Source organism: Balaenoptera ricei, chromosome 3 (genome assembly GCF_028023285.1).
Source record: "Balaenoptera ricei isolate mBalRic1 chromosome 3, mBalRic1.hap2, whole genome shotgun sequence".
In the NCBI taxonomy this organism is placed as follows: Eukaryota; Metazoa; Chordata; class Mammalia; order Artiodactyla; family Balaenopteridae; genus Balaenoptera; species Balaenoptera ricei.
In genome coordinates, this window is record NC_082641.1 from 36521507 (window position 1) to 36542654 (window position 21148).

Sequence of the window (21148 nt, forward strand, 5' to 3'; positions counted from 1 at the left end):
TGTAAACTGGAAAAATATTTGGCACCTACCATTAGCCAGAGAGTCATAGCTGCGGAGTACACAGGAAATTAGGGGTCCACTGCCTAAGTGGCACCAAAGGAACAGGGCCTAATATATGCAAGGACTCCGCTCTGAGGGTGGCATTAGCGCTTATTTCTGCAGAGCCTAAACCCTGCCATACTCACCTGAAGGAGCCGTCACTGTGGTGTGCTAGAAAACCCCGTTCTGTTAGGAAGATTACTGGGTCGCTGTCTCCCAAGGACACGGAAACCTTTTTTATCCAGAGGCTGGAGCGGCTCAGGTCGAAGCGTGAGTTGATGGGAGCTGTGTCAACCCTCTTTCGGTTGTGCGGCCACTTCGCATCCGTGCTCTAGGCGGCGTCCTCTCTGCGGCAGGGCCAAACGCCCTCCTCGAGTGTCTGCGACGGGTGTCCCCGCGCCGCGCGCCCCACTCCCTCTAGCCCCTCCCTCCTGGCTACCATAGAAACCGACCTAAGAGGTCCAGGCCCGTGTCCCGGTACCCCGCGGGCCTCCCCTTCCCCCCTGCGCCGGGCCAGCCCCCCGCTCCGGATTGGTCCTTCGGGAAACGCTGCGGGGCGACTGGGTCCCCTTGGAGGAGCCCGGGCCGGGCCGGTGGGCGGGGTTTGCCGCGGCCGCCGTCCGTCAGGTCGGCCACCCCTGACAGCTCCGGGAGCCTACAGCGCGGCCGCGGCGCCCCGGCACCCACGCACCGTCCGCGCGCGCGCCAACCACCGGGAGCGCCTGGCCGGGCGCCGCGCAGCGGACCCCGCGAGAGGAGCTCGCCACCAAGGTAAGCGAGGCCCGCGGGGCTCGCAGCCAGCACCCCACCCGGCAGCCCCTTCCTCCGCCAGGCTACCGACCTGGGTGCTGAGGAGGGACGCCTCTCCTCCCCGTGACCCGAGGGGAAAGAGAGACACAACTCCTGGCGGGGGTGGGCACTTGGGGTTAGGAGAAGGTTAGGTGCTTTTTAGGGGCGCCCCCTCCCAGGCCCAGCGCGCCTGGGAGGAGAGCGCGTTGGAGGCGGAGACCGGGGTGTGCCGGCGCGTGGGGCCCGTGCCCGGGGTCGTGCGCCCGGGGGCGTGTGCGCCTGTGTCCCGGAGTCCCGGCTTGGTGCGGGCACCCGTGTCTGGGGGCGCGCCCTGAGCCTCGCCCCGCGCACACCAGCTGCGCGCCACCAGCGCTCCCGGGCGCAAGCCCAGAGCTCGAGAGTTTGTATCGAGGGCCGGGGACCTGCGTGACCCCGGCTGGCAGTGGGCAGTGGAGGGAACTGACAGTGAACGGCTGTGGCCCAGAGGAAGGAACCCTCCACCACACCCCACGCCACGACGCGCCCGAAAGAAAAACGCTCCTTTTGAAAGACTGTACAAGTAAGGAAGAACCTGTCTCCTCTTCCCTGAGGTCCCTTCAGCAATATTAGGAGCTCGAGGATTGGGCGATGCGACCCGGAGAGGATCGCAACAGGGTCTTTAAAATGCCGTCTCCGATCAGCTTTGTGTGCCTGACACAAAATCGGAGCGGATGGAGAGGTCCAGGCAACAGATAAAGGAGCTCCTAGCCCTAATAAGGGTAGCGGAGGTTCAGCCCTCTGCACTTTTTTTCTTCCCTTCTCTCTCTCCCTCCTCCGCCGTCCCTCCCGGCCTGTCTCCCCACCCCCTCCCCGTTTTCGTCCTCCCGACTTTATTAGACAAGAGGGCTCTCTGTTAGACCCACCCTCCCCCACCCCATTCCTCACCCCGTTTCAAACCGAGAGCGAAGGAACCACATTCTAAGCTCTCACCCGTGCAATTTTGGAAGTTAAACAAATCGCCTTTGCACTCGAGGCCGCGGGAATCCAAAAGGGAAACAAACAAAACCAGACCGAAAAATCGATTCCAAGTTAAGTCAAGATTGCAAAGGGGAATCTAAAACGAGTGTTTGTTTATGGCGATATGATTTTTTTTAATGTTTGAAAAATATGTATCACTCAAGTTTGCATCATCAGTATTCAATTTGATTCACAGAAGAGCTTCAAAAGATGGTTTCTGTTAGTGTTGCAAAAGCACTTCTAATTTTGGTTGCCATGGTAACTGAAGAAGTCGCCCGGCACTGTTGAGAGACTGCCTGGCTGGATCCAGGAACTGTTCTTGAGGAGATCTCCCCACGTCGCCTCATGTTACCATGGTAATAATAATCGAGCCTGTAAGATACTTGTTTCTTTAAAGTACTAAAAGCCCAAGGCATGTCGTTGTTCCTTAATTTTACCTTTTCAGAGTGTGCAATTTGTGAAACAGATCTTCCCTCTCAGACAACTGAGAGTAAACACTGCCCTCCAGCCAATCAGGCCCGCTGGCCCAGCTCTCTTCCCACAGCTCTCTGCACTAAGGACGGAGGCGGAGGAGTGTTTGATGTTAAAGGAATCCTGGCCTGTGACCAGATCTCCCTCCCCATTAAGCATTAAATTTGGAATCCTAATTAGCTTTCTAATTAGGAGATGGGGAAATGTGAGTGGGAGGCCCAGAAAGAGGCTAATAGGGAAAAAGCTAAGTCCAGCTCTCCATGGACTGGTGTTTTGTGTGCTGTTGAATTGCCTAGTAAAGTCCTCATAGGTTTATTTTTGGCTTGACCACTGTTAAGTGGTAAGCCTGTAAAAACCTTCAGAGAGGCCTCATTCTGTGCTAGGAAAAAAATGTGGATTGATATTTAGTTTGAGGTGTGTGCTTTTTTCTAATAACAACTGCATTTAAAATAAAGACAGTTTTGTGTGAAATCTCAATTTCCCAGTAATAACTACAGATAGGCCATAGAGCCCTTTATGCTCTAGGTTTGGCCTTAAGTTTTCAGTTAAAAAGGCTTAATTTGGGCGGAGCAATGGTCCCAGTCAAATACTTCTATTAGTAAGTGTTGATGTCTTTAAAGGACCTTAATTTTTTACACATTCACAATTCCTGAGCATTGAATCCTATAAATTAAATTTACATATTGATAGCATATGACTGGGAAATTTGAAAGCCCCTAGACTTACAGTTAAAAAAAAAAAAAAAGAATTTGTCTTAGTAGCTTAATGTTTTCAGCCAAGTATCTAGTTCCATTTTAAGAAACTTAAAAATTAAAATATAATGTAAAATCCAACTGCATTCTTTGAATCTCATTACAGTATTTCTCTAGGGACTAAAGAGCCTTAATTCATTGGCTGATTTTCTTTCAGTTGTTGAAAAGACAAACTGTTTATAAAATTAGTCTCAGTCTATGGTTGTCACCTCCTATGGTCATTCTAGAAAAAGTTCTCTAGAATTGAAGTTATAAATTTCAAGAAAAGAAGAAAATATTCAAATTTCTTATGAAGACAATAGTCTACAATTTGAATTAATCAGATCACAGTTCTTAAATTACTTTTTTCTCAAGAACTTCAAAGATAGCTCAACCATTATCATACAGTATACTGAAGAATATTAACCAGTTTTATGGATGGGCAAGTCGTGTTCTAAAGACTCAAGTCATCTCAGCTAACTACTTGGAAAATTAAGAGATGAAAACTAAAATCACCTGGCATGTCTATGAACATGAGTATCAGGTAGGACTTAGAGAAAATCTAGGTGAGAAGAGAGACAAGGTAGAGTGGCAGGAAGAATTTAAGATTATGAGAAAAATAAAACAGTAGGGAAAAAGTCTTAAGTGAGAAGAAAACTCACAGATTAAAGGAAAGGGAGTAAAAAGAAAAAATTGAGTGTAAAGAGAGTTGCACAGAAAAACGAAAACAAAAGCAAAAGAAAAACAAGTTGGAGAAAGGAAGCTAAAAAGAACTCTACTCTTCATCTTCCATGGAGAACAGAGAATCTGATGCTTTTCCAGAAAGCCCCCACTATCCTATTTAGCAAAATCCTCCAACTTAGAGGATCTCTGGGAGGCCTGAGTGGTGGACCAGAAATCTCTCTGGGTCACTGCTTCCTCTCAGTAGTATGGGCTGGGGCAGCCTTCCCATCTGCTCGCTAGACCTCCTTCTTCCCAATCCTTAAGCCACTAAGAAAGCTTTCTACATTTACACTTGTTGGGATAATTTGTAGACACACTTGATTACATAATTGCAATATTTAAACTTTAAATTGCAAGGTTCACTTTTAAAAATTGCTTAAACTGTTATCAAAGTAAGGCATTCATCTAATTTTGTGAATTAGAGCATGTGAAAAGATTCTAACAAAACAACAGTCCCGGGCTTCCCTGGTGGCGCAGCGGTTGAGAATCTGCCTGCCAATGCAGGGGACATGGGTTCGAGCCCTGGTCAGGGAAGATCCCACATGCTGCGGAGCAACTAGGCCCATGAGCCACAACTACTGAGCCTGCGCGTCTGGAGCCTGTGCTCTGCAACAAGAGAGGCCGCGATAGTGAGAGGCCCGCGCACCGCGATGAAGAGTGGCCCCCGCTTGTCACAACTAAAGAAAGCCCTCGCACAGAAACAAAGACCCAACAAGCCAAAACTAAATTAATTAATTAATTAATTAAAAAAAAAAAAAAACAACAGTCCCCCTCCTTGGGAGACTCTGCTCTTCGCTGTTTGATCACATACCTCCCCATTTCCAAATAATTCCACTTATGTGGCTGGTCCTTGAGTTACCAGTTTTAGACAGAATCTATGTACTTTCTCTTATTATAGGGGAGGATATAGCTGTCTTACTCCACCCGTCCAACTTCCCCTTCCTCCATTTTTGCAGCATAGTTGGTGGAAGAAAATCAGCCAGAGCACCATTAGTATAACCCCTTATTTGCAAATACCAGGCAGGGGAGAGCTCCACAGAGCATCAGGCTTAGGGAAGGAGGACTAAATGTTTCCTAGGACTTTAGCCAGAGCAGCCAAAGTTCTGCTAATTTCAGAAATAGTTGGTCAAGGATAGAAAAGGGAGAAATTGCTCTTTTGGATTAGTAACCATTGTTTGAGTAATTTGGATTTTATACAGGGGAATGGGGAGGAAGATTCAGGGGCTAATGTCTTGTGCTAGGACGGTGAGGAGGAAGAGTGCAGGAGACAAGGACTTGCACACCTCTCTGTGGAAAATCCTGCCCTATAGTGCTTCTCACAAGTGACATCGCAATGTTAATTAAATCAACGTTGTGTTTGCATTGCTATGACTGTGTGATTATCGTTCACTGCAGGGCCAAGTCGTGAACTATGGTTGTATTTCTTTTTCTCTACAACTTTTTTGAGGAAAATAGTTTTTCATTTGTTTACTTTTTAGAACCTATAGCCATTTCTTCTAGTGGCTCTTGAAAATGCCTCTCCTGGGTATTTTCCACACAATGAAATGCATCGGCCAATCGTCTTCCTTCTGGGACCCACACCAGCCCTCCAAAATGGACCCCTCAGTTCTCCAGTCTGAACCAGTTTTCTGATGGCCCTGACACACACTGGCATTCCAGGATTTCTCTTTACCTTCCTTCTGTGCTGATTCCCTGTTCCCCCTGTTCTCTTGTTTTCTTCTTTCTTGGTTTATGCTTTCATTTTATGGAGCATCCATTTTGCTAGCTTCTTAAGAAAGGGTACAGGAAGTAAATTTGGGGGACCTTGCATGTCTGGAAAAGTCTGTTTCACTCTCACACTTAATTGATGGTTTGCCTAGGTATAGGATTCTAGACTGGCAATTCATTCCTGCAAATTTCCAAAGATTGGTTTATTGTTTTCCAGCTTCCAATGTTTCTGAAAGTTCATTGCCATTCTGTTGCTTGATTCTTGGCATGAAATCTGTTTTTTCTCTTTGGAACCTTGTAGGATTCTCTCATTGTTTTATGAAATTTCAGTAAGTATGGATTCACTTTCTATGGATTATGTTCATATACCTGGTAGAGCCAGGAAACTCATGTCCTGCAGTTACAGGGAATTAATAATGTAGGCACACTTGGGAAATTATTGCATTTTATTGGTTTCTTTTCCTCGTCATGTATTGATTATTGTTAATTGTATCAACTCAGGATTTTTAGCTTTGAATAAATTGGTTGCTGCCCTTTGGAATCATGCATGCTGCCAGACCAGTTTCTCTTTTCTCACCACTTTTGGTCTTTTAAAAACTGATCTCTACTCTCATTCATATAGGACCATATCCTTAGCTCTACTAATAGTTTTGGTACTCTTTGGGCATTTGTGTTACGGTACATATTGGTTTGAAGATGTTAATCTAAGCACAAAGACAGCAAATTTGCTACAGACTAATCAATGATGTGCAGGCCAAGCCTAAAATGATGGTGCAGGTTTCATGACCTTTCATGTCAACTAGTGGTAACCTGCAGAGTAAAATATCTCTCTAGAATATAGACTTGTCCACCTTCACATTTTACAGTGGAGGAAACCAATCCTGAGATGTTAAGTGTGGAGTCATTTCTCCTGACTCCTTTCTAAACCATTATTCTTTCACCTTGTCTCCTCTCTCTGCTTGGCTACCTTGTCTTATATTTCTTTTTCTTTTCATTTCTTAATCTTCTTTTCTTTAGTGTAAAGAAATATTATAGTTCTTTACTGTAAGACATATTATATTTATACATAAAGTATGTATTCTAAAATAGTACGTATTCCAGAGGCAACAAGAAGTAGGGGTTAAGTCTAATTCCAGAACAGCTTGCTGAGTTTGAATCCTGGCTCTGTGACTCACCTACAGTGTGACCTTGGGCACATTATTTGACCTCTTTGTACCTCAGTTTTGGGGGCCTATAGTAATGGTACCTACCTTCTAGGATAGTTGCAAGAATTAAATGAGTTGATTCATGTAAAGCTCTTAGAACGGTGCCTGGTATACAATAAATATCAATGTCGCTAGTATTCTTGTCAGAAGTACAGAAACAAATGTTAAAATGAAAGAAATAATTATCTTTTTTTTTGAAATAATTATCTTTAATTCTGTCTCTACTACCATCTATAATCCCAACTAGAGAGATGACCATGGTTAACATTTCCGAGGGTTGTTTCTTGGTAGTTAAAAATAAAGCCAAAAAAAAAAAAAGCATATTGTACATAATTTTTTTTTTTAATTTAATTAATTAATTATTTATTTATTTGGCTATGTTGGGTCTTCGTTTCTGTGCGAGGGCTTTCTCTAGTTGTGGCGAGCGGGGGCCACTCTTCATCACAGTGCACGGGGCTCTCACTGTCGCGGCCTCTCTTGTTGCAGAGCACAGGCTCCAGATGCGCAGGCTCAGTAGTTGTGGCTCACGGGCTCAGTTGCTCCGCGGCATGTGGGATCTTCCCAGACCAGGGCTCGAACCCATGTCCCCTGCATTGGCAGGCAGACTCTCAACCACTGCGCCACCAGGGAAGCCCTACATACAGTTTTAATGTTGCTTTTTCCACTTGTCTTTATAGTTTAAGCTTGACTGTTCAATATTCTTCTGTGTGGTATATTTGCTTCCTGTATTGGTCCTAACACAGAGCCTTGCAAATTAGGTTCTTCCTAAGTACTAACCGACTGGGAAGCCAACTCTTCCTTCTGGACCTTTTGGGTTTGGAACAGGTGTAAAGAGGTCTTCCTGTCATGAATTCGAGAAGACTCAGTTACAGTTAAGACAGGTCTTATACTTCTCTAGACAATGAAAGCAGTCTGGCATCTGAAGAATCTGGAGATGGCATCTGAAAAGTGTGGATTAGAACAAAATGAGGGGATACTCACATGAAAAGATGATGGAGGAGGAGAGGGAGGGCTGGGTGAGAACCAGAATGGAAGTGGTGGGGGGGGACTCAGTGGGACCATTAAGCATGGAGGTGTGGGTCTCTCCACCCACATGGCAGAGACCACATGGAATGTGGATCTGATATTTTGATTTTTTCCTTGGAACCTCAGCAATTAAGTGAGGCTGGGAAGCCAGTGAAAAGGCTTCTGCGTGCAGACACATCCTGAAAGCTGAGGCTGCTTTGATCTCCTGGGAGATCCGACATGATTTGGCCCTTCCCCAGTGCATGACAGTCACCAGTCTGCTTCACTCACACAAGACCTATGTAGCCAGAAGCAGTCGGCTTAGCAGTGTTTCCAGAGTTCTGGAATTAAGCCTTGAGCAGCCCCAGTGAAGATTCATGCCTCTTGAGAGCACTCCATGTAACACTGAGACAAATTTATGTTAGTGGGTTTGTGTTCTGTCATGTTGCACGTGCTAGAGAATTACTGTCTTCTCGGGAAGCAGAGAAGTTCTTCAGAGGCTTGTGGTCTGGGTGGTGGGTTTTGGATGGAGATATATAGAAGGTGATGTAGAAGGTGAGGAGGAACGCTTCTGTCTTGCCTAAACTCAGGCTTCCTTAAGAGTCACCCTCTCTGTATAGCACATCACATCCATGTGAGAACTAGTCTGTGTGGTTTGGTGACTACTATCTACCGAGAAAAGTAAAAAAGATTTAAAACAATAAAACAGGTGACATGGTTAATAGCTATAGGAAACAGGATGCAACATTTTTTTAAAGGTTAGTATATAGCAGGGCTAAGTAAGTAGACTCTGGGTTTAAAGCTGTTTGTCTCATTGATGGAATGTTCAGTGATAGTTGAAATTTGGTGACTTAAACCTTTTTTGTTCAATGCTAGATTAATTGGTGAAAGTTGCCCATCAGAACAGAGACTAAGATGCAAATACAGACTATTACTCCCATTCTTGGCTAATAAAATACACTCTGATCATATTTAATTATGAAGGTTTTTAAAAAAACCTTTTAAACTTTTCTGAACTTCTAGTTTAGACAAATACCCTTTGGACATAATCAACAACACTAGTTCTTGTAGCAGACAATGAGGTACAGATTTTCCCACCCTTTACATTGCCTCACATTCAATGGCCATTAAAAAAAAACAACAACCCACATTTCACTTTCTGTTTCCCTGACCTACATTTCCTTATCTTAGCACTTGCTTAATCACAGGGGCAAATTCTTTCAGGTTTCATCTCATTCAGGAAGTTTGCCCTGAACATTGACCATATGCCACGTGTTCTCTGGGTGCCCACCCTACCTTTACATATGTCTGGCCCAGTGCTTTGAACATTATATTTAAATTATCTGTTTAGGTGTCTACCTTACCCCACTAGCTGATGATTTAATCATACCTATGCGGCTCTTGGGGAGGACCTCGTACCCACTGGCTTAAAGTAGGCAGGCACTTAAAAATAGTCTGCTGAACTGGATATTTCATCTTGTTATTGGAGGAGTATTCCACAGCCCTAGCTGTGAGGGAGGAAGAGAAACTGGCCTTTCCAGCCCCTACAGCAGAAGAAGGCAAGGAAGGGAGAGTTAATAAAGATGTTGAGTGAGCCAGCCTACGGTGACTGCCACACCATCACTGATTGATAGGGTGACCATGTGTCCCAGTTCATCAGGGAAGGCTCTGGATTACATCTGTTGTCCCAGTGTGATTATTAATAGCACCTCCTTCTACTCTCAAAAGTGTCTTGGTTTGAGTGACAAATTCTGTGTTCACCCTACATACTGAGCACTTGCTATTTATTGTAGGCTCTCATTAAACAGTAGCTATTAATAAGGGAGATAGACCACAACCATAAGATAAATAACAAGCCAAGATTACATGTGGTGGTCTAACAGCACTTCATAGGTCTAACCGTTTTGACACAGTCTGTGGCTGGTTGATCTTCAGCTCCACCCCTCCCACTCCCATGTTTCCTACTGAAACAGGAGGGAAGGGGACAGGGCACAACCTTTAAAAGAATGACATAGCCATAAGACATGACAAAAACTGGTTAGAACCAACTAGGTCCAAGATGGTGGAAGATTCGACTTCCAGTGGACCTTGAGCCTCATTATACACTCATTGTAATACATTAGCATCTAAATGACACACCCACCAGTGCCACGACAGTTCTGAGGCTAACCATAAAAGGCCAAAAACTGGGCGGTGGCCCAATTCCTGGAAATCCCCACCCCTTCCCTGAAATAGTTGGAATAATCCTTCCACTTATTAGCCTATGAAATTACCCAGCCCATAAAAACTAACCACCCCACATTTCGGCACCTCTCACCTTCTGAGATGGCCCACACTCCATCTGTGGAGTATGTTCTCTCTAAATAAATCCACTTCTTACCTATCGCTTTGTCTCTCACTGAATTCTTTCTGCGACATCAAGAAGAACCTGAGCTTTATTAAATCCTGAGACCAGGTGTGTAATCTCAATTAAAAGACCATAGGTTCAGGGACTTCCCTGGTGGCACAGTGGTTAAGAATCCGCCTGCCAATGCAGGGGACATGGGTTCGATCCCTGGTCTGGGAAGATCCCACATGCCGCGGAGCAACTAAGCCGTGTGCCACAACTACTGAAGCCCGCACTCCTAGAGCCTGTGCTCTGCAACAAGAGAAGCCATGGCAGTGAGAAGCCTGTGCACCGCAATGAAGAGTAGACCCTGCTCGCCACAGCTAGAGAAAGCCCGCGCACGGCAACAAAGACCCAATGCACCCAAAAAAGAAAAAAAAAAGACCATGGGTTCAAGTCCCAATCTGAGTTGCACGGTTTCACTATGACCTCCTTTCTAAAGGACCTCTCTTAGGTTTTGCAACATTATTTTCCAATCTGAGTTGCACGGTTTCACTATGACCTCCTTTCTAAAGGACCTCTCTTAGGTTTTACAACATTATTTTCCTATCACTTGTATTTTTGAAACGAAAGACTTAGAATCTAGAAAATTTGCATGTTCAATCATCCCAACTAGTTTTTGTTTAGATTTTCCCTTGGGAAATCATGTTATCAAATAGCTGAATATATTAGTATTCCAATGTCACACTGCCACTTCAAGGAGTAACCATGTTATAGATTTTGACATTTAAGTTGCCTATTGAAATGGTGATGCTGGACTAATGTCTTAAAGGTACCGAGAGTTCCTATTCCTGACCCATTCCAGGCTCCCACCTCTGACCACCCTTAATGTGGTTTATAATTATTTTGGAATTTTTCTTCCTTGGAAGTTCTCACCTCTACCTTCTCTGCTAACCTCTCTTCCCCATTCTTAAAAACGCATTTATTTTTATGAAATCTTCCTCAGGTAAGATTTTCATTTCCTCAACTTTTCACTTGTCAGAAGATAGAATCATCTGCTGAGCACTTCCTGATTGAGCTAACTGATGGAAATGTTGAAAAATGTACCTCCCCCGTTTTATGCCCAGGACCACTCATTGCCTTTTTGGAAAGTTGCTTAAAACCCTACACTTCTGTGGCTGTTCTAAATGACTCATGTTAACAGTTTTGCTCATACCTCTTTCAGAGGGCATGAAGATGTTTGCCGTCCTGAAATTTGGAGTTGAGAGCAGGTGTACCAATCTAAAACATGAAATTGGAACAAGCCCGTTCCATGTGTTATGGAATACAAGACTAAATATGCCGTTTTAAGCATACTCATACACAAAAACAAAAAACAATTGAGATTTCAATTGAAATTCACTAAGTTTGTAGATTCATTTGGAGAAGAGTTTACATCTTTATGATATTGAGTATTCTCTTATTAAACATAGTATGTTTTTTCCATGTATTAGTTCTGCTTTTTTGTTCTCCAATAAGCTTTCATAATTTTCATGATTTATGTCTCTCTCATCTCCTTTGTTGGATTTATTCTTAGGTATCTCATGAATTTTTATTGCTACTCATATGAATGGAATATGTTTTATTATTGTTATATTTTCTTATTATTGCCAGATTATTATTGGTGAATACAAATGTTATTGAATTTGCACTAATTTTGTCTTCAGCAACATTGTTAAACTTATTAGTTTTAATCATTTGTGAGTAAAGTCTCTAGGATTTTCAATGTTTAAAATTCTTTGTCAGCAAATCAGAACAGTTTTGTTTCTTTTCAGTATTTAGTTCTTGTCTTCTTTCACTGGCCAGAGGCTCCAATAAATATTGAATAGAAGCAGTGTTAGCAGGCAACCTTGTCTTCTTCCTGATTTTGTAGAGAATGCTTCTAATATTTCACCATTTAAAAAGATGTCTGCTGTAGGTTTTTGGCAGGTAGACGTAACTTGGTTGAGCAAGTTCCCCTCTATACCTAGTTTGCTAACATTTTTATTAATAATGAGTGTATAGTGTTTTTGTTTGTTTTTTTAATTTCATTTTATTTATTTATTTTTTATACAGCAGTTCTTATTAGTTATCTATTTTATACATATGTGTATATATGTCTATCTCAATCTCCCAGTTTATCCCACTACCACCACCCCTCCCCCCACATTCCCCCTTGGTATTCATATATTTGTTCTCTACATCTGTGTCTCTATTTCTGCCCTGCAAATCGGTTCATCGGTACCATTTATCTAGATTCCACATATATGTGTTAATATACGATATTTGTTTTTCTCTTTCTGACTTACTTCACTCTGTATGACAGTCTCTAGGTCCATCCATGTCTCTACAAATGACCCGATTTCGTTCCTTTTTATGGCTGAGTAATATTCCATTTTATATATGTAATACATCTTCTTTATCCATTTCTCTGTCGATGGGCATTTAGGTTGCTTCCATGACCTGGCTATTGTAAATAGTGCTGCAATGAACATTGGGGTGCAGGTGTCTTTCTTTTTTTTTTTTTTTTGGCTGAGTTAGGTCTTCATTGCTGTGCACGGGCTTTCTCTAGTTGCGGTGAGCGGGGGGGCTACTCTTCGTTGCAGTGTGTGGGCTTCTCATTGCGGTGGCTTCTCTTGTTGCAGAGCATGGGCTCTAGGCGTGAGGGCTTCAGTAGTTGTGGCACGTGGGCTCAATAGTTGTGGCTTATGGGCTCTAGAGCGTAGGCTCAGTAGTTGTGGCACACGGCTTAGTTGCTGCATGGCATGTGGGATCTTCCAAGACCATGGCTCGAACCCGTGTCCCCTGCATTGGCAGGAGGATTTTTAACCACTGCACCACCAGGGAAGTCCGCATGTGTATTTTTTTTTTAATTAATTAATTAATTTTTATATTTATTTTTGGCTGTGTTGGGTCTTCGTTTCTGTGCGAGGGCTTTCTCTAGTTGCGGCAAGCGGGGCCACTCTTCATCGTGGTGCGCGGGCCTCTCATTATCACGGCCTCTCTTGTTGCGGAGCACAGGCTCCAGACGCGCAGGCTCAGTAGTTGTGGCTCACGGGCCTAGTTGCTCCGTGGCATGTGGGATCTTCCCAGACCAGGGCTCGAACCCGTGTCCCCTGCATTGGCAGGCAGATTCTCAACCACTGCGCCACCAGGGAAGCCTCCGCATGTGTCTTTTTGAGTTACAGTTTTCGCTGGGTATATGCCCAGTAGTGGGATTGCTGGGTCATATGGTAATTCTATTTTTAGTTTTTTAAGGAACCTCCATACTGTTCTCATAATGGCTGTATCAATTTACATTCCCACCAACAGTGCAAGAGGGTTCCCTTTTCTCCATACCCTCTCCAGCACTTGTTTGTAGATTTTCTGATGATGCCCATTCTAACTGGTGTGAGGTGATACCTCACTGTAGTTTTGATTTGCATTTCTCTAATAATTAGTGATGTTGAGCAGCTTTTCATGTGCCTCTTGGCCATCTGTATGTCTTTTTAGGAGAAGTGTCTATTTAGGTCTTCTGCCCATTTTTGATTGGGTTGTTTGTTTTTTTAATATTGAGCTGCATGAGCTGTTTATATATTTTGGAGATTAATCCTTTGTCTGTTGATTTGTTTGCAAATATTTTCTCCCATTCTGAGGGTTGTCTTTTCATCTTGTTTATAGTTTCCTTTGCTTTGCAAAAGCTTTTAAGTTTCATTAGGTCCCATTTGTTTATTTTTGCTTTTATTTCCATTACTTTAGGAGGTGGGTCAAAAAAGATCTTGCTGTGATTTATGTCAAAGAGTGTTCTCCCTATATTTTCCTCTAAGAGTTTTAGAGTGTCTGGTCTTACATTTAGGTCTTTAATCCATTTTGAGTTTATTTTTGTGTATGGTGTTAGAGAATGTTCTAATTTCATTCTTTTACATGTAGCTGTCCAGTTTTCCTAGGACCACTTATTGAAGAGACTGTCTTTTCTCCATTGTATATCCTTGCCTCCTTTGTCATAGATTAGTTGACCATAGGTGCATGGGTTTATCTCTGGGCTTTCTATCCTGTTCCACTGATCTGTATTTCTGTTTTTGTGCCAGTACCATATTGTCTTGATTACTGTAGCTTTGTAGTATAGTCTGAAATCAGGGAGTCTGATTCCTCCAGCTCTGTTTATTTCCCTCAAAATTGCTTTGGCTATTCAGGGTCTTTTGTGTCTCCATACAGATTTTAAGATTTTTTGTTCTAGTTCTGTAAAAAATGCCATTGGTAATTTGATAGGGATTGCACTGAATCTATAGATTGCTTTGGGTAGTATAGTCATTTTCACAATATTGATTCTTCCAATCCACGAACATGGTGATCTCTCCATCTGTTTGTGTCATCTTTGATTTCTTTCATCAATGTCTTACAGTTTTCTGAGTACAGGTCTTTTACCTCCTTAGGTAGGTTTATTCCTAGGTATTTTATTCTTTTTGTTGCAATGGTGAAGGGGATTGTTTCCTTAATTTCTCTTTCTGATCTTTCATTGTTAGTGTATAGGAATGCAAGAGATTTCTGTGCATTAATTTTGTATCCTGCAACTTTACCAAATTCATTGATTAGCTCTAGTAGTTTTCTGGTGGCATCTTTAGGATTTTCTATGTATAGTATCATGTCATCTGCAAACAGTGACAGCTTTACTTCTTCTTTTCCAATTTGTATTCCTTTTATTTCTTTTTCTTCTCTGATTGCTGTGGCTAGGTCTTCCAAAACTATGTTGAATAAGAGTGGCGAGAGTGGACATCCCTGTCTTTTCCTGATCTTAGAGGAAATGGTTTCAGTTTTTCACCATTGAGAATGATGTTTGCTGTGGGTTTGTCATATATGGCCTTTATTTTATTGTGGTAGTTTCCCTCTATGCCCACTCCCTGGAGAGTTTTTGTCATAAATGGGTGTTGAATTTTGTCAAAAGCTTTTTCTGCATCTATTGAGATGATCATATGGTTTTTATTCTTCAGTTTGTTAATATGGTGTATCACATTGATTGATTTGCGTATATTAAAGAATCCTTGCACCCCTGGGGTAAATCCCACTTGATCGTGGTGTATGATCCTTTTAATGTGTTGTTGAATTCTGTTTGCTAGTATTTTGTTGAGGATTTTTGCATCTATATTCATCAGTGATATTGGTCTGTAATTTTCTTTTTTTGTAGTATCTCTGTCTGGTTTTGCTATCAGGGTGATGGTGGCCTCATAGAATGAGTTTGGGAGTGTTCCTTCCTCTGCAATTTTTTGGAAGAATTTGAGAAGGATGGGTGTTAACTCTTCTCTAAATGTTTGATAGAATTCACCTGTGAAGCCGTCTGGTCCTGGACTTTTGTTTGTTGGAAGATTTTTAATCACAGTTTCAATTTTATTACTTGTGATTGGTCTGTTCATATTTTCTATTTCTTCCTGGTTCAGTCTTGGAAGGTTATACCCTTCTAAGAGTTTGTCCATTTCTTCCAGGTTGTCCATTTTATTGGCATAGAGTTGCTTGTAGTAGTCACTTATGGTGCTTTGTATTTCTGCAGTGTCTGTTGTAACTTCTCCTTTTTCATTTCAAATTTTATTGATTTGAGTCCTCTCCCTCTTTTTCTTGATGAGTCTGACTAAAGGTTTATCAATTTTGTTTATCTTCTCAAAGAACCAGCTTTTAGTTTTATTGATCTTTGCTATTGTTTTCTTTGTTTCTATTTCATTTATTTCTGCTCTGATCTTTATGATTTCTTTCCTTCTGTTAACTTTGGGTTTTGTTTGTTCTTCTTTCTCTAGTTCCTTTAGGTGCAAGGTTAGATTGTTTATTTGAGATGTTTCTTGTTTCTTGAGGTAAGATTGTATTGCTGTAAACTTCCCTCTTTGAACTGCTTTTGCTGCATCCCATAGGTTTTGGATCGTGTTTTCACGTCGTGTCATTTGTCTCTAGGTATTTTTTGATTTCTTCAGTGATCTCTTGGTTATTTAGTAACGTATTGTTTAGCCTCCATGTGTTTGTGTTTTTTACGTTGTTTTCCCTGTAATTTATATCTAATCTCATAGTGTTGTGGTCAGAAAAGATGCTTGATATGATTTCAATTTTCTTAAATTTACCGAGGCTTGATTTGTGACCTGAGATGTGATCTATCCTGGAGAATGTTCTGTGTGCACTTGAGAAGAAAGTGTAATCTGCTGTTTACACAGATTTGATGGAATGTCCTATAAATATCAATTAAATGTATCTGGTCTATTGTGTCATTTAAAGCTTGTGTTTCCTTATTAATTTTCTGTCTGGATGATCTGTCCATTGGTGTAAGTGAGGTGTTAATCTCCCCCACTATTATTGTGTTACTGACAGTTTCCTCTTCTATAGCTGTTAGCATTTGCCTTATGTTTTGAGGTGCTCCTGTGTTGGGTGCATATATATTTATAATTGTTATATCTTCTTCTTGGATTGATCCCTTGATCATTATGTAGTGTCCTTCTTTGTCTCTTGTAATAGTCTTTATTTTAAAGTCTATTTTGTCTGATATGAGAATTGCTACTCCAGCTTTCTTTTGATTTCCATTTGCATGGAATATCTTTTTCCATCCCCTCACTTTCAGTTTGTATGTGTCCCTAGGTCTGAAATGGGTCTCTTGTAGACAGCATATATATGGGTCTTGTTTTTGTTTCCATTCAGCAAGTTTGTATCTTTTGGTTGTAGCACTAAATCTGTTCACATTTAAGGTAATTATCAATATTATGCTCCTATTACCATTTTCTTAATTGTTTTGGGTTTGTTATTTTAGGTCCTTTTCTCCTCTTGTGTTTCCTGCCTGAGAAGTTCCTTTAGCATTTGTTGTAGAGCTGGTTTGGTGGTCCTGGATTCTCTTAGCTTTTGCTTGTCTGTAAAGCTTTTGATTTCTCTGTCAAATCTGAATGAGATCCTTGCCAGGGAGAGTAATCTTGGTTGTAAGTTCTTCCCTTTCATCACTTTAAATATATTGTGCCACTCCCTTCTGGCTTGTAGAGTTTCTGCTGAGAAATCAGCTGTTAACCTTATGGGAGTTCCCATGTATGTTATTTGTCATTTTTCCCTTGTTACTTTTAATAATTTTTCTTTGTCTTTAATTTTTGCCACTTTGATTACTGTGTGTCTCAGTGTGTTTCTCCTTGGGTTCATCCTGCCTGGGACTCTCTGCGCTTCCTGGACTTGGGTGGCTATTTCCTTTTCCATGTTAGGGAAGTTTTCGACTATAATGTCTTCAAATATTTTTTTGGGTCCTTTCTCTCTCTCTTCTCCTTCTGGGACGCCTATAATGCGAATGTTGGTGCATTTAATGTTGTCCCAGAGTTCTCATAGGCTGTCTTCATTTCTTTTTGTTCTTTTTTCTTTAGTCTGTTCTGCAGCAGTGATTTCCACCACTCTGTCTTCCAGATCACTTATCCGTTCTTCTGCCTCAGTTATTCTGCTATTGATTCCTTCTAGTGTATTTTTCATTTCACTTATTGTCTTGTTCATCTCTGTTTGTTCTTTAATTTTTCCAGGTCTTTGTTAAACATTTCTTGCATCTTCTCGATCTTTGCCTCCATTCTTTTTCTGAGGTCCTGGATCATCTTCACCATCATTATTCTAAATTCTTTTTCTTGAAGGTTGCCTATCTCCACTCCATTTAGCTGTTTTTCTGGTGTTTTATCTTGTTCCTTCATCTGGTACATAGTCCTCTGCCTTTTCATTTTGTCTATCTTTCTGTGAATGTGGTTTTCTTTCCACAGGCTGCAGGATTGTAGTTCTTCTTGCTTCTGCTGTCTGCCCTCTGGTGGATGAGGCTATCTAAGAGTTTTGTGCAAGCTTCCTGATGGGAGGGACTGGTCGTGGGTAGAGCTGGGTGTTGCTCTGGCGGGCAGAGCTCAGTAAATCTTTAATCTGCTTGTCTGTTGATGGATGGGGCCGAGTTCCCTGCCTGTTGGTTTTTTGGCCTGAGGCGACCCAGCACTGGAGCCTAGTGGCTCTTTGGTGGGGCTGATGGTGGGCAATGGGAGGGCTCACGCCAAGGAGTACTTCCCAGAACTTCTGCTGCCAGTGTCCTTGTCCCCGCATTGAGCCACAGCCACCCCCTGCCTCTGCAGGAGACCCTCCAACACTAGCAGGTAGGTCTGGGTTAGTCTCCTATGGGGTCACTTCTCCTTCCCCCTGGGTCCTGATGTGCACACTACTTTGTGTGTGCCCTGCAAGAGTGGAGTCTCTGTTTCTCCCAATCTTGTTGAAGTCCTGCAATCAAATCTTGCTAGCCTTCAAAGTCTGATTCTCTGGGAATTCCTCCTCCCGTTGCCGGACCCCCAGGTTGGGAAGCCTGACGTGGGGCTCAGAACCTTCACTCCAGTGAGTGGACTTTTGTGGTATAATTGTTCTCCAGTTTGTGAGTCACCTACCCAGCAGTTATAGGATTTGATTTTATTGTGATTGCACCCCTCTTAACGTTTCATTGCGGCTTCTCCTTTGTCTTTGGATGTGGGTTATCTTTTTTTGTGAGTTTCAGTGTCTTCCTGTCGATGATTGTTCGGCAGTTAGTTGTGATTTTGGTGCTCTTGCAAGAGGGAGTGAGTGCATGTCCTTCTACTCTGCCATCTTGAACCAAATCCTCACAAATAGCTCGAGTGTACAGTTTTATCGAATGCTTTTTCTGCACCTGCTTAGCTGTTCTTTTATTTTTCTCCTTTAATTGATTCATGTGTTAAATTAAATATACACATCTTCTATTGTTAAGCCATGCTTACATTCTTGGGAGAAGTTTTAGCTGGTCATACTTTTATAAATATACTGCCAGATTTCATTTACTACTATGTATTTTACATTTTTTATATATATGTTAGGGAGCAAAATTGGCTTATAATTTCACTTTTTTGTGCAGTCTGCTAAATTTCAACAGGTATTCTATTCCAAGATGGCCTGAGCTGTGATCTAGCTTGTTTCTTCTCTGGTGTATACATATACAGCAAGTATTGCTGTGTATTCTTTTTTTTTTTTTTTTTAATTATTTTTTTAAACTTTTTTTTAAATGTATTTTACCACAATTTTTTTTTAAATGAAAGTTTATCTATTTATTTATTTATTTATTTATTTATTTATCTATTTTTGGCTGTGTTGGGTCTTCGTTTCTGTGTGAGGGCTTTCTCTAGTTGCGGCAAGTGGGGGCCACTCTTCATCACGGTGCACGGGCCTCTCACTGTCATGGCCTCTCTTGTTGCGGAGCACAAGCTCCAGACGCGCAGGCTCAGAAGTTGTGGCTCACGGGCCTAGTTGCTCCGTGGCATGTGGGATCTTCCCAGACCAGGGCGCGAACCCGTGTCCCCTGCATTAGCAGGCAGATTCTCAACCACTGCGCCACCAGGGAAGCCCCTGCTGTGTATTCTTATTTATTTATAACTTCCATTGAGTCATTTGAACTTGTTTAGCAATAATAATAATCATAGTGAACGATTTTGATCTTTCTCTGTGTAGGTTGTCATCCAATAGCATAGGGTTATCTAGAGTTTCATCAAGTCAGGTCGGGTACTTGCAATGGGGAAGGCAAGTCTATTATGTAGTTTCGAATAAAAGATACTTCCATTTGTATATTTACTGTCACTGATATTCATCAGGCCCAGTGGTTTATTAGAAAACAAAACACTTTAAAGACTCTTCCTTTCTGATTCTCCTGCCTGCCCTTGCTGCTATCTGTAACTCATGCCCAAGCTTGGACCTCAGGGCAACGGCCTGTTCCTTTGAGCGTTATGTTCTACTATAGTGTAGACCACATGGAGGCAGCCAGTGGAGTCAGGAGGGCCTGGAGCCCATGCTGCCCTGACACTCACTTGCTCTCTGAGTTTGGGCCAATTCCTCAGCCTCTATAAACTTTAGTTATTTCATCAGTGCAATGGGAATTTTAATATCTGTCTTACAGGGTTTGTCCTAATGAGTGATCAATAATACAAAAGCACAGTGTCTGGTATATAGTAATTGCTTATAAAAGTAGCTTTTAGTATACCTTCTCTGTCATATTGAATAAAATGCTAGTAGGACTATGTTAACAACCAACTAAAAGCACGACTGCTTGCAGTCGTCCTTCCAAAGGTGCTATTAGTTTGTGGTTTATAGGTTTATGTTACTTCATCTTTCGTATATTGTTTTAATTATTTTAAAACAAATATTTTTTTGGCACCTACCATATCCTAGGACTAGATGCTGGGGAATATTAAGGATACAAGGTAAACAAGGAGCTGAGGTCAGTCTAGAAAGGCCAAACATAATTAGAATATGAGCTGATAGGTTATCAGATATGAGATAGCAAGACAGAATATCAGGATAAGATCTGAGAATATCAAGAAATGAATTTCAGTGGGAGTGATTAGGGTGGAACAGCTAACTCTGTCTGGTCTAACACCAAGAAGGTGATACTTCAGCAGGGTCTTGAAGGCTGAGTGAGACAAGGAGCAAGTGTGCTCCAGTCAGGGCAAGTTGGGTATGTCAGGCTACCTGGGCATGAAAGGATATTTTACAATAGGGATGGTAAAACTTTAGGAATAAATTGCATAATAGATTCAGATCTCAGAATTCCTTTCAGGGCTGCATATTTAACTGTGAGTCTTTGAGCTTGGGACAAGGGACGAGGGATGCCTTGGAATCCTGGGTAAACACTGATCCTCTAGTGTCCTAGTGGTAGGATTTAATTCACCACTAATTAGTGTTGGTTTTGGCTCCCATGGGGAAGTGTAAACACAAAGAAGGCAAGGAGTAGGGAGAAGGGCAAAGGCAAGTGCATGGGTGTGTATATTTGCAGAACCATTTTGGAGGAACTGAGGAGTGCAGAGAAGGTCTTGAAAATAGAGCAGGGATTATTTCTCATGCTTTAAAACACAGCAAAATCTGCTGGAGGCTACTAACATGTCACACCCTTAAAATAAAAACAGAGGGAAACGGAGCCTTCTTTACTTGTACTGTGATCATTTTAACCTCAGTAGCCTTCCAAAGGGAAACCATAATCGGGTTGTTTTTATTGTCTGTGGGCTGGAGCAAGCGTTGGTCTGTAAACATTGGATGCTTCCAACTCAAATAGCCTTCTTAGGAATGTCTACCCACATTTGAGGTGTGCTTCACTGGGAACCTTAGAATGCTGTACAAAAGCAGTAGGGCATCTCCTCAAACTCACAAGG

The 21148-nt window shown here is 42.1% G+C and overlaps 1 protein-coding gene across 5 annotated transcripts in view; it reads left to right on the forward strand.

The window, feature by feature from the left end:
* Positions 1-660: 660 nt before the first annotated feature.
* The window catches only part of NIM1K (NIM1 serine/threonine protein kinase), a 69870-nt gene continuing 49382 nt past the window's right edge, over positions 661-21148 (forward strand). For 3 of the 5 annotated variants that reach the window (XM_059916332.1, XM_059916331.1, XM_059916333.1), the window contains exon 1: positions 661-810. The gene's annotated coding sequence lies outside the window, so the exon portion shown is untranslated. Of the gene's footprint in view, positions 811-1337; positions 1388-2062; positions 2181-21148 lie in introns of those variants that run through there. The other 2 variants (XM_059916335.1, XM_059916336.1) reach the window with 2 other exon arrangements.